General features: G+C 39.7%; 1 protein-coding gene across 1 annotated transcript in view; it reads right to left on the reverse strand.

Annotated features, from left to right (window-relative positions):
* LOC124277431 (glypican-6-like) overlaps positions 1-14,214 on the reverse strand; it is a 102,382-nt gene that overhangs the window by 53,788 nt on the left and 34,380 nt on the right. The window lies entirely within an intron of this gene.

Consider the following 14,214-nt stretch of genomic DNA (forward strand, 5'->3'; position numbering starts at 1 on the left):
CCAGTAATTCATTTGTATAAAAGACAGCATGGTCAAATCTATCAGCCTTAAAACATTGGTGCTGACAGAGCTTTTACCAAACTGTCTTATCTGTCAGATCTGAAGGCAGGCAGATGATGAACCTGGCTCATGGAAGCAGTGGAGGAGGGTAGTGAGGGATGAGATGGGTAAGAGTGGGTCTCTTGGGGGAGATAGTAGACTCACCAATGGAAGAGAGGTAGACTCCTAGAATGGGTGCAAGGCCACTGAGGGAGATGAAAGGGGAGAAGGAAAGACAACTGCAAGAGACACTGACCGTTGTAAACGTGTGTTACTAGTACAGTTACAGGGCTCGATTTAGTGCCTGTTACTTGCATTGGTGCAACCCAATATTACAAAGTGCAACCAATTTATGAGTCTCACTTGCACTAGGTGCAAGTCAATTTTCGATTGGGTAAACTTCTGAAAAAAACATCTAAATAATTCAATAGCATATTGCTGTCATTATATATTGCAATAGAAACAGTGGAACTGGAATTTGACTGGTGCAACTTCGTTTTGTATTTTAGGTTGCACCTGGTGCAAGTGGGTTAACACCTCTTAAATCCAGCCCTGAGTTACATATGTATCACTGTCCAAATAAGTTAATATCCACTGGTGCTGCTTAGCCAGTCACCTTGGACAGACGTAGGCTTGACACTTGACAGTTTACTGTTGAAGCAGGATTTCTATGTGCTGTCATGAAATACTGAGTAAGTACAATTGATGTTCCATCTGCAATACAATCAGCAAAACCAGAATCTGGATCATCAAAGAGTGTTCCAGACAATTTTACCATCCCCTAGTTTGGCTACCTACAGGCACATTTGTCATCAAGGGTTATGCGCAACACACTATGACTTCCAGGACCTTCCCAAACTCACAGGAAGTTCATTCCAGTCTCACCATTCCTGATTTATGATTTGTAGGTATAATGGTACAGCAGGCGCTGTACCCAGCAGCCGGTGCTACCAGGGAGATGGCTGGAGTCAGCTGGCCTTGTCAGTCTCCCAGAGGTAGGAACAGCAGACAGGACTGCTGCAATTACCCTGACTGACAATGGTGGATGAGAAGCTCCACATTCATCCCTTCACTCACCGACACGAGGCCACCAGCAACACTGACATGAACACAGTGTAGCTCAAGCTGATGATCTTGAGACCATTCAAAACAGGTCTGTGATATCTGGGACTACTGGACACCTTATAAGACAGGTCTGCAATATCTGGTACTATTGCACACCTACTAAGACAGGTCAGCGATATCTGGTACTATTGCACACCTACTAAGACAGGTCAGCGATATCTGGTACTATTGCACACCTACTAAGACAGGTCAGCGATATCTGGTACTATTGCACACCTACTAAGACAGGTCAACGATATCTGGTACCATTGCACACCTACTATAACAGGTCAACGATATCGGGTACTATTGCACACCTACTAAGACATCGGGTACTATTGCACACCTACTAAGACAGGTCAGCGACATCCGGTACAACTGGACACCTTCTAAGACAGGTCAGCTATTTATCAGGGACTATTGGACACCTACTAAGACAGGTCTGTGATATCAGGGACTATTGTACACCTACTAAGACAGGTCTGTGATATCAGGGACTATTGGACACCTACTAAGACAGGCCACCACTGACACCTGGCATTTGGTTCAGCACCATTGCCACGATGCATCTTCTTCTCGGGATGTTCAAACCTTTTCATCATGCTCAAAACATAACTACAATTAAAGTTACCGATATTTGAAATTACTTCAGATTAATTCAAAATATTTTCCAATATCCAGCATCATGCTACCATAGTACCTGAAGTACAGCGAATGACTTCAGAAAGCTCTGAGAACCCATCATCAAACATCACATTACCACAATCTCAAGCATGCGACTTCCCTCAGATCTGTCGGCCATTAGCCATGGCGTCTGCAAACTGCGTAACAATACCAAAGCAATAATTCCCAGGTTGGGAGATTAAAAGGTACCATTTCCCTTATCACTGACCATCATCAGCAGCTATCAGTCAAGCCAGCAATAGCTGCTGAGTCTGTCCGAGTTGTGGGCACATCAAAGAGACATAGTTAGAGCGTCATTAAGGGAGGAAGAGAGTGATATTCACAGGTGGGGAATTCTTCGGTCTAATACAGGCATATTTCAACCTGGGTCAACAGTCACAGTGAGGGATGAGCAGGTTTTGTGGCTAATCCAAAGCTGCCGCCTGTGTTCCAGACAACTACATATACCGACTTACAGTACTCCCCCTAGATTGAGCCCCCCTCATTGTGTAACTCCTAATTCTGGTCAGATGTCTGCTGCATGAGCCATATGTCGGCGGTATAATGACAGTCTTGAGTGATTATCAGAACCCTGTTTCATGTTCTACACAGAAATGTAGGGCTTAACGTCATATTCAAGATTACTGCACTTTTGTAGTGACGTGTGTGTGTGCATATGGGAAGTATGACACACTGAATGGCCTCCATTACAAAGGTGAGGTGAGGTGAGGTGAGGTGAGGTGAGGTGAGGTGAGGTGAGTTGAAATTGGGTTTTACGTCGTGCTTGAGAATATTTCGCTCATATGACGACGTGCATGCGTGTGTATGTGTATGTGCGGCTGCTTGTACTAGCCAAGACTGAAGCTGGTTTTATAGTGCTAGCCCACTGAGAACCCATGCCGCAGTGAAGCATGAATACCCCACTCAAACACATTATACTGACTCCGAGCCGACCAGTCCTTGTTGTACCCATTAATGCGGAGCGTCAGGCAGGGACCAACAAGTACCATATTTTAACCGCCTTTGTTACGACGCGGTCAGGGATCGATCCCGCGACCTTCCGCTCTCCTCCGGGTGGACGCTCTAACCACTACACTATGGAGGCGGTCGACTTGATACAGTGTCACACCAGGAACTGCTATCAGGCTGTAGAGACATTGGGGATCAACATAAGTGAGTGAGTGAGTGAGTGAGTTTAGTTTTACTCCGCTTTTAGGAATATTCCAGCAAATTCATGGCGGGGGACACCAGAAATGGGCTTCACACATTGTACACATGTGGGAAATAGAACCCGGGTCTTCGGTGTGACGAGCGAACGCTTTAACCACTAGGCTACTCCACCGCCCCATCAACAAGAGACCATGTAGAGGGTACATCCAAATGGCAGTAGTGGTGGTAGTGCAGATTTAAACAACTGATACTTCTGCCATATTGTGATTCCTTCACATAGTACATGCTGGACAACTTATGAATACCTGACAGGTGGCCTAAAATGCTATACGAGGTACAGCTTGATCTTGATGACGTGGATAATCTTTTCTTTGCCAAACATTCCAAGGTTAACAATCCCACGATCATGGCATCACAGATACCAAATATCAAGATAGACTTTTCAGGAACATCCCTCGTTATGTGGAGATAGCAAGGGGGAATGGACGCTAATTAGTAGATAAAGCTGGCTGGGCTGTCTTGGTGCAGACAAGGTAGGGTCCGAACTTGAGGTATGCAGAGATGTCAACCCTAATTTAGCCAAGTTAGCATTTTGGACAAAAAACTGATGCACAAATTAGTATTTCTTGGCCAAACTTAGCATTAACTTTTCCAAAGGATTTTATATTTAATATAAAAAATATATAGATATCCTAAGAACTTGTTACTAACATTGTCCTCACCTAAATCAGAAGTAAGTAGCCACATATAGCTTGATACTGAATAAAAAGTGGTTGAAATTTAATGAATGCCATTTTATAATTTAATTTAATGTATTTTTTTTACAAAATTCGTATATTTTCACAGCTATCATTATTTTTTCGTAACGAATACAATAAAATCGTATGGGTTGGTTGAAACTATCAGGGCACAAGGGAAACTTATTTCCAACTGTGTTTATTGTTTAATACTGGATGCTGCATTATTCCAGGCATATGATGACAGTCTGTAAATAATCAAGTTGGCACCAACTGACTGATATCATGAGAACAGATCTGTACAATTGAGATACAATTATGGACCCCCATTTTCAGCTAAATGAAGATGGCCTAAAACCAAAATATCTAATCTGGACAAGACAATGTGAACTGATCTATTAAACTGGGATATAGAGACATGAATGAACCGTCTTGAAGTCTGAGTCTTAAAAACAGCAACCTGCAGATCCTGGTAGCTAAGGGAGGTAACTTGGACTGCTGTGCCTGGAAGTTGAGGTGGGATGTATCAGTTGGTGAAGGCAGAGGCCCTTGTATTATGAGGGGGAACAATTCGTGGAATCTGCACAATCCCATTACCTGGTAAATGGGTAAGATGGAGGGAGACAGGGCCAAATGGGTTTCCAAGCCGTGGGTATCCAAGTACTATTTGTAAAACCTCGACACTGTATCAGTAAAACATTACATTTGTCTGGGTATCTGATTGGAAGTGGATCTGGGACAGTATCCTACCATCTTCCAGCATACCTTGAAGGAGGTAACACACAGGGTCTGCAGTGCACAAGACAAAAACACTGTCAGTTTCAGTGAGTGAGTGAGTGAGTGCGTGAGTGAGTTAGTGAGTGATAGTGGAGGAAGGAAGGATGGATGGACAGGGATTGGGATAGAGAACTTTGACAATGGGCCATTTTCAAGATTATTAGCCATTTTCTGAATTTAGGATGGGCCACTACCCTTGTATCAATAGTAAACTTCAAAGGGGCCATTTTTTATTCTAATGTGTAAAATGGCCCCTGGCTTACCCAATCCCTCGATTGAGTTTGGGTTGTTCCATGCCACACTCAGTAATCTGCCCTACATATGATCAGTGGTTGACCACACGGTGGACCAATGGTTGACCACACAAAGCAGTGATCAACACAACTGCAATATGCCAACCAGCTCAGCATGCATGTCCACCCTCTCCAGCAAGTCAAGTGAGTGAGTTAATGAGGTTCCATCATAACGAATCTTTTAAATGAAAATAACATTTACATTTTTATTCCACCAATTATACTCCCCGCCAATTAATCCACAATTATGATTTTTCAAGCAAGTAGTCACTGCTGCATTTTGACAAATTAGGGGCTCACGTGGAATACCTAAGTGTTTGTGTTCCCTGAATAACGACATTACAGTGGTATTAATGAACTCATTTCTCACTTAAAATAGTTTTGAGACGTATCATGTCCAAACAGACGTGTTCCCTACACACACTGCTCAACATCAGTGATATTCCTTTTTAAGAAATATTCTGGAATTTTCCCGAGTTGATCCGCGCTGGATGTTGTTGGACATGGCCACGATCCATATCTTGCATTTCATCACACATTACATCCATCTAGACTACCACCAACACTCCCATGGTAATCTCCTACTCCGTTAGAATATGACACGGTCAGGTACAAATGATCATAGCCAGCGCTGGGAGCAGTCTCATGCATCAAAATTATTTACAACTCTAACACGGAAACTAAACGATAATTTGTGGACAAGAAGCGGGGCAAAGGCACAGATTTTGCGTAAAATATCCAGATATTAATTCTTGGATGATTAAAATGATTAATGATTTGATAAAGGGCGTAAGGGTCCTAATCACATTCGCCCCGTTATCGGATTTCCGTTCCTCTAAGAAAGAAGAGTTCTTCTCCGCGTGATGCGTTAGGTACACCCAGATAAGCTGGGGAAGCTCGCAAACACCTGCGTAGTTTATAGCTTCTTATCAATCATTAGTGAAAGAAAACAAATCTCTGATGTGAATATATTTAGGATAGCATATACTTTTTACCTATGATAACCGTCATATCAAAGGCACTTTTATGACCAACAGAAAAGGTTTCATGAGAGTGAAAAAATACTTTTTCAGAACCCTGACTTCAAAGAAATAGTGGGGTTTTTTCAACAGGGTTGTTGAGTAGTAGGGAACTTGCTGCAGTGAACTTCAGACTCTGTTTTCAATTTGTGTAGTACAAAAATGTTTTTAAAAAATTCGCAATATGGAAAAATTACAACCAGTAATAAAACATCAAAATATGGTGAAACTACAAAAAAGAACAGTTTTACAAAATACCACAAGCCTGCTCTGTTCCACAATGAGTGAGAGAGAGATTGAGTGAGTGCTATATTGTACAATGATCACTGACAAAGATGATTAATTGATATATATGATGGCACCTTCAACAAAAGAACCTTGACTTGAAAATTTGCCAGTTTTCCAGCAACAGCCATGTTCTTGTGAAAGGACAGGGCACATCTATGGTCTCCGTGATTGATCTTATTTTGATAATGGTTTTTGCATGAAGCAAATTGTATAGTACAGTTGGTGTATGTTTGCGTGGTCAGAGGTACCTGGCCTGCTACTATCTGAGCAGTGTTAGCAAACACTTGAGGTCTGTGTACACATCACGACCTGTAGAGAGCACCAGGGTCAAGTGTCCATGTGTGTCCTCAACCAGGAGCAAGGGAGGGTGCCACATTTATCACAATACTACAGGGGTGGGTGGTGGGGGTGGGTGGTGGGTGCAAAGCGGGGGTGATACAATATATATCATAATATGGGGGGGTGGTGGGTGCAAATATGTATGTATATCACTAAGACAAGGGGCGGAATGATATGTATGTATATCATTAAGACGAGGGGTGCGATACAATATATATCATAATATTGGGGGGGGGGGGCAGATATGTATGTATATCATTAAGGCAAGGGGTGTGATACAATATATATCGGGGTAGCAAGGGGGCAGTAACAAACATATCATTAAGACAACAGGTGTGATACAATAATAAGTGACACCATATACATTTCACTATCCACAAAATTGGCAACTTTTATATATCATGACAATGAACATCAACTCATATCACTGCAGTGTAACACTACTATGTTCCGTCCTCAACAGAAAACTGAAATATTGCAAAATATTATTACTGATGGTGTTTTGTTCTGAAATATTGAGCCTTTTTAAATCCCTATACCTGGACTTGGAGAAACTTCTCTAATCTGATAATGATATGTCTTTACGAGATAACATTTCGCAAATATGTCTGAGGTAGCAGTACCTAACCAACATATCTATTATTGACAGACATTATGAAAGGAATGCTCAACTAAATGTCTAATTACTGCTTCACCAAAATATTTCATAAGAGGCCCTGAACATGTATAATGTAGTTCCTATGTTACCACAATATATTATTATAGACAAAAATATCAAAAGTTACATGGTAATGTCAATGACTAAAAGACTATCTATAAATAAAAACCTGCAGAAAATTAACTTTCTGGTTCCCTGCTCAAGTGCTTAACATTGTCTGTTTTCCTACTACGCGACGATCACTTATTCTAAACGGGCCACTTTGCCACAGTACATTCTACACGGTGATTACGGGCTGATAAAGCCCCAGTTATACATATTTACAGTAAGCTGTCATATCATTAGTATTCACAGACTTGTGGGTGGTCCTCCCTCTCATAACTCTGATGCATTCTGGGTATTGCAAGCTTCTTTCTATTCTTCAGCCATCTTTCCATCTTGTATCAGAAAGCCTTACAGAAGATGCATTCAATGGTATTTAATTGAAAGCTGGGTTGGACGACCAGCCTAGTACATTGAGAAGAGATAAAAATAGTGATCTCTGATCTAGATGCTATTTCATAGCAGCTAATCTTTAAGTTTTTCAACATGGTGAATACTGAGTGATATTGTATCAGATTCTTTATGTTGTGTGAATGCATGGGTCGGACTGTTATGGACGCGTCTCGCAATAACATTCTGTCTAACCTCGCCACCACAAAGCCCGGTGTCTGTGATGGCCAAATAAAACTCCACCAGTGTAAAATCCTACATTCATAAACACAACAACCGAAACGAGACGACGGTTTTACTGACACAAGCCTGGGGTACAATATACAGGTTGAATAACAAGAGGCGGAATACATAAAGGAAACAAATAATGGCATATTCATCCAAGGTTACTGGAGTATATGAAATTACTGCAAAAGGATCTGTTTAAAACTGAAATCGGTAATGTAGACACACGTTTGTGAAGAGAACTTCTTCATAAGAAATGGACCAAAGGAATTTTGATGAGTAATAATTCTTTTCCATTATACCTAAATTTCAAATATAAAACCCCTTGTTCTGTATCATTTCATTATATCACAGACATACCCTAAATATATTTTTCTGTATCCTGACAATTGTAGTTGCATAGGAAGGACAGAAGACTAGCAGCTGTCACAAAGAATAGAATTTTACTTTTAACCTTCCCTTACTGTCAACTGTGGGACTGAAAATATGCAGTACACTTGTCCAAAAAATCATCTTTACTTCCAAATGATTCTACCCGTGAAGATCCAGGTTAGAATATTGATCTTCAGTAACCCGTGCTTATCGTAAGAGGTGACTAATGGGATCGGGTGGTCAGGCTCGCTGACTTGGTTGACACATGTCATCGGTTCCCCATTGAGTAGATCGATGCTCATGCTGTTGATCACTGGATTGTCTGGTCCAGACTCGATTTTTTAAAATAAACAGCATAATTAACATTGGAAAGTCAACTGGACACCGGTACAGTCTGATATACATATTTGCTTGCCCGAAAGAAATAAACACTGGACTCGGACGTCAGGCAATGGGTTATTTCCACCCCTGTCCACAAGTTTGCCCAAACTCAGAAACTTGCTGTACCACACTCAAGATATTTCAGTCTGACCCACAAACGGCCTCTACCCTCGGCCTCTACCCTCGTTGGACATTGTGAGAAGTTGCTACAATCTGCTGCATGTTGATCTCACTACAGTGGTGCAGGTAAACTGGCCGTGAGAAGTGGTTCTAACATATTCATCAATTGTTATCGCATCTGTCAACATCAATCTGCATCCTTACTCCAAAACAATACCATTGCTGCCTTCCCACACGACCCTTAAAACATTCAATTATGGATACATACTTACCCCTAAGTACATGAACAATTATACCACCCCTATGTACATGACCAATTATACCACCCCCTATATACATGAACAGTTATACTACCCGTATACACATGAACAGTTATACCACCCCTATGCACATGAACAGTTATACCACCCTTAGGGGTTACATGAACAGTTATACCACCCTTGCGTACACGACTACCCCTTCAGACAGACATCACTGCCATAGACACACTGCCACCCCCTCCCTACTCACACACTTCCACCACAGCCATGACCATACCCTCCCCTACAGAGACACGCTTCCACCCCTCCCAGACACACCACCACCCCCTACCCCAGACATAATTGCCACCCTCTCCCCCACAGACACAACCTTCCCCAACCATACACTTCCACCCTCCCCAGACATGCCTCCAGCCTCTTCTATCACACAGCCATTTCTCTTCACCTGTCTAATGTTCAGAAGAAGATGGATCAAGTTGATGTGGGTAAAACTGAGGTCACAGGCTAGAAAACTTTCCAGGATGTCTTACAGGCTGGGGGAAGGAATTATAGTCTATTTCAGATAAACCCAGGTGATAATCAGGAACTCTTACACTATGTACAGGAGCATCAAGTACAATCTATCTGAAGCCTATGGATATGGAATAAAAACAAATTAAATGAGTTGTTATAACTAAGATTTGTTTCATTTTTCTCCCCAAGTAATTATATGTTTTTACGTCTTCTGATGGCACTGTAATTGTGGAATATCAAATGTTCATCTTGTCCCTTACCACTGCCAAATATTTCTGTTATCCACCCTTGGCAGTGAATGTCATGGGTGAACGAAAGCGTCATAATGCATATTCATACCACCACAGATGGAACTACCATATTTATACCACTGTCAGTACATATACAGAAATGCCTCCCTCCCCTCCTAAACTTATACAACACGTGTGAAACAATGTATAACACATTTACACCACAGGCTGTACATATGGACAAATGCCTCCACTCCTAACATTGAATAACAACTGATATACACCAATGGATGTCTGGCAATGCCATGAATGTCGGTGCCAATAACCAAACGTGCCCTTCCTGTCCTGCACCTCCATCAGCCAGAATGGAGAAGTGACAACCAGGGGCAGCCATGAGCCGTACAGAACTGGAGAACCACCAGCAGACATCAGCAGACGTCAAATACCAACATGCAGAAGATCCTCCCAAATTTTACACTTTCCTTCACTTTCACAGATAGTATGGCTGAATATTTTGAAAAGCCTGATAACAAGATGGAAGGAATCCCTCCTCACCCGGCTGTCTGTGCTTCTCCAAGACAGCTATATTTAGACCTACAGATGTAAGGCCAATTCTAGGTCAAAAACAAAACAAAATCTTACATTAAAGCTTTATCAGAGATTCTTCCCAAGCCTGAGGGGACATCTCAAAGGTGAAGATGATTTGTTTCTAAAACTAAACTGTTTTAAAGGTATATTTAGTAAAACTGGTAACTTATGTAAACATTTCAGATTATCTTGACAGATTCAATGAAACAGAACATTGGAAGGATTTTTAACATCAATAAAAAAAATGTTGACATGAATATTGCAATCGCTTTCGAGACTGTCCCCTCCTCCACATCTGTGTGATGGGTGGCGCCATTGCCCTGCTTTGGTAATTTTCTCAAGTGATTCAGTCCGATTAATCCCTGAGATGTTTTTGAAATCCTTTGTCCTCCCCTAAGGGGAGGACAGATGCTTTGTGCTTATTTTACTGTTAACACAAAACATTTATTACTTCTAGGGTATATGCATTTTTCACAGTAAACTTTAACAAATATAAATAAATTACACAAGCTTACTTAATTGATTATGAATAAATAATAATTTAATGATTAATATCTAACATATTTATTAGAGTTTCATGTTTATTTATTTAACAAACAGAGAAAAAACAAATTCTGAATTTCATGGCACAGTTATATGTTCTGGATATTCCGAAACAATTTTTTTTATTTTTTCACATCACTGAAAGATTTTTAAAGCCTCATCTTTTAAAAGTGCCAAAACTGTTCAGAATATTGTGAAGATGCATGTGGTAGAATAATCAATTCCGTCAAATTAAACTGCCATGTTTCAGCTTCTCGGTCACTCGTTTGGATGGAATTGAACATAGCTCAACACTGAACAGATCTATACAGCAGTATTGATTGGATGTCTGCCAGTGTGCTACATGCATACTCAGTACAAAGCCTTAGTAATTTTACACAAAAAAGCATCAAGTCATAATAATAATATTTTTCTCTGTGACAGAAATGTTTTATATCTATTCATATTTTTCTTTCATAGAATTATCTTATTCTGATAAATAGTTGTCAAGAAGACATACTTCCTAACAATGGATCAATATTATACAGCATCATAATTAGATATTGTATTTATACACTAGCTCAGATTAGTTTGATTAATTTAATACTGAAAATAAATTAATAGCATCTCTTCAAATAAAACATATTTTATTTTTCAAACAGAGTTCATATTGTTATAAATGGTTGTTTAGAAATATTACTTACCTAAACACTGATCAATATTGTACAGTATTATAATGTATCAAAATACTTGTACACGATCTGGTTTAATTCATTCAAAATAGTAACTAAAACTAACTATTCTGCTTCAGATATAATGCATTATTTAAGTATCTTACAATGTTTATGATAACCTACATCTGAAGTACAAATTCAAATGATTATATATAAATAATTAATATGATTGATTTCAAAAAGATATATCTAATTATATAAGAATATCCATCTTTTATTGACTGTCTCACACACAGACATGTATGAGTTGTTTCAATTCATTTATGAACACATCTTAGGGAAAGAAATAAGACCCCATGAAGACTTCTAAATGGACATAGAAGTAAAAACAGCTTTTAGCCAGTCAAAAGCTAGGTTGTTGCAGTGGAAAAACTCTTTAGCCAATCAAAAGCAAGAATGGTGTTCTGCTGGAACTCTCATTGGCTGAGCTGCCTATAGCAAATGTAAGCCCAGCCAATAAAATTGCAAGGAGCTTATTGAACTCTCATTAAATATTTTTGAGCTATTCATGGCAACAGTTAGCCAATCCTAAAAAGGGGTGGAGTTCTTTTTGAACAGTTGGAGTGGGTAATTATAATTCAATATTATTTGAGCACAGATACTACACTAACTAGTTTAGGCCTCACACAAGTGGCATTTTAGGGTTTTGTCTGTATCTAATTGTCATCCAGGAATTATTTCATCACAAATACCATCATCTTAAACCCAAACCTGAATTTTAATATTTAAAAATTATCTTGTCCAATATTTGTAATTATAAGTGTTTTGGGGTTGTGGGGTGCAGCAATGAACCTTTGAAAATTATCCGATCCAAATTGTTATAGTGTTAAAGCTCAAGTTGTTAAATAATTGTTTGAATATTTCCTCTCAATTTTATACAAGTAATATATAAGGTCTATATTCTGTAACTGTTACAGGGAGGGTTGTGCAGCTTGATGGTGTAATAATGAATACTTGAAGATCGTTTCCCTGTTATAGCGAGGGTTCTATACTGTAACTGTAACAGGGAGGGTTGTGCAGCTTTATGGTGTAATAATGAATACTTGAAGATTGTTTCCCTGTTATAGCGAGGGTTCTATACTGTAACTGTAACAGGGAGGGTTGTGATAATGAATACTTGAAGATTGTTTCCCTGTTATAGCGAGGGTTCTATACTGTAACAGTTGTGCAGCTTTATGGTGTAATAATGAATACTATTGAAGATTGATTGTTTCCGTGCTTATTGCCACTGTAACAGGGAGGGTTGTGATAATAATGAATACTTGAAGATTGTTTCCCTGTTATAGCGAGGGTTCTATACTGTAACTGTAACAGGGAGGGGGTTGAAGATTGTGCAGCTTTATAGTGTGATAATGAATACTTGAAGATTGTTTCCCTGTTATAGCGAGGGTTCCACTAATCCAGGTCAGGGTGGTGTTAGTTCAGGGTGGCAGGCTTGTGAGATGTTTGCACCTCTGCCAGATAACATTGTTTGGTTGGTAGTTAGACTGAACCACCCTACTATGTCCAACATGGGTAGTATTTAACTTGCCACATTTTATCACAAGTTTTCTCAACCCCAACTTTTTCCCAGCCTTGTGATGTACCATACTGTGTCAACAATGTTTCCTATACTGGGAGTCCAATATAACTATGTTTCTGTATCCATGTTTACATAGGACTTAACCTGTTATAATCACTGTCAAATATAATGTTATAAAGACTTGGTGATAAAATCTTTATGAATATTGTGGTTGTTTATTACAGCATCAGGTTGTTGAAATGACACTGTTCTGTCTTCCCTTGACAGAGCATGTACATATGACATATTTGTCTCTTTAGTTGTTTGTTTAGTTATATTCTTGCTGAGAGTGAGTGAGTGAGTGAGTTTAGTTTTACGCCGCACTCAGCAATATTCCAGCTATATGGCGGCGGTCTGTAAATAATCGAGTCTGGACCAGACAATCCAGTGATCAACAGCATGAGCATTGATCTGCGCAATTGGGAACCGATGACATGTGTCAACCAAGCCAGCGAGCCTCACCACCAGATCTAGTTAGTCGCCTCTTATGACAAGCATGGGTTACTGATGGCCAATATTCTAACCCAGACATTCACGGGTATCTTGCCGAGAATCCACAAATATACCAATATTGTTATATTTTAAGACCCTTGAACAAAGCTCCTGGAAATTTAATATATTTTTATTTCTACTATATATTCATTTCCTATCTGGTGTGTATAATTTTGTTATAAACCCATTTTTCAACTTCAGAAATGTAACTGTTTCAAAAGTGTCACATGTGCCATGAGTAATTCTGGGTGTTAAAAGCCATACCTGAGACCATCCCCAGTGTAACACTCCCAGCATTAACCTCAGGGATGAACTCTGGAAGTGTTTGACAAACAACCCTGCACTCATTCCTCACAAATCGGTATTCATATTTCTCATTGTATAAGCTACTGTACACCATTCCATCTCTGTTGATTACTACAGCCTGGCATATGCTCACAGCTACTCGTTATAAACCAGCGTTGTCAAACAGCTTCTGTGTTAGCCAATCAGAAATTCCTCCAAGACAGAAAATGCAATACAATATACCATTACAGTTTGTCCAAGCCATTTGCTGTATATTTTAGTTGAGATGTGGATAACAAACTACTGTTATAACAAACAAAAGTATTTGTCCCTTTGAGTTAATTAAAACCAC

Source organism: Haliotis rubra, unplaced genomic scaffold (assembly GCF_003918875.1).
Source record: "Haliotis rubra isolate DU_JTF1 unplaced genomic scaffold, ASM391887v1 Scf106, whole genome shotgun sequence".
NCBI classification, from domain to species: Eukaryota; Metazoa; Mollusca; class Gastropoda; order Lepetellida; family Haliotidae; genus Haliotis; species Haliotis rubra.